At 37.2% G+C, this 478-nt stretch overlaps 1 long non-coding RNA gene across 1 annotated transcript; it reads right to left on the reverse strand.

Annotated features, from left to right (window-relative positions):
* Window positions 1–458, reverse strand: LOC111787268. The gene is made up of 3 exons (XR_002813933.1): window positions 382–458; window positions 187–292; window positions 1–92 (listed from the first exon to the last, which is right to left on the reverse strand). It is a non-coding gene; the product is annotated as an uncharacterized LOC111787268 (long non-coding RNA).
* Between the last annotated feature and the right edge of the window lie 20 nt (window positions 459–478).

Here is a 478-nt window from a genome sequence, read left to right on the forward strand (position 1 = left end):
TAAGTTGGATTGCAATGCGGGGACATTTCGGAGAAGTAGAGTAAATACAGTAACCAGTCCAAACGCTGCGGCAGCAAACCATTCTGGGACAGCTGCAATTTTTAACTTTAATGTAAACATCATCATTCTCTCGATTATTCAACTCCCACAAGGGTAAATAGCATCAATCACAAACCAAATGTTTACCTGTTGTCTCTGGTTGTAAGGTCTTTCTTGGAATAACAACAGCTACAGGTTTATCATCCTCTGGATTAATTAAAAGAAAAAGCTTATATACATCCCCAAAGTTATCCTGTATAGTTCCCAAAATATTACGTAAGCAATTAATGACTTAGGAACATTTAAAAATCAGCGAAAAACAACAAATGCAGACAGAGATACCTGCATTCTCTTTGTTATCTTTTCATAGCTCTTAGCAGCCTCTCCTCGCAGATTTCCTTTAAACAACACTCCACCCTAGTGGAAGTAACAAAAAAAC

Source organism: Cucurbita pepo, unplaced genomic scaffold (assembly GCF_002806865.2).
Source record: "Cucurbita pepo subsp. pepo cultivar mu-cu-16 unplaced genomic scaffold, ASM280686v2 Cp4.1_scaffold008446, whole genome shotgun sequence".
In the NCBI taxonomy this organism is placed as follows: domain Eukaryota; kingdom Viridiplantae; phylum Streptophyta; class Magnoliopsida; order Cucurbitales; family Cucurbitaceae; genus Cucurbita; species Cucurbita pepo.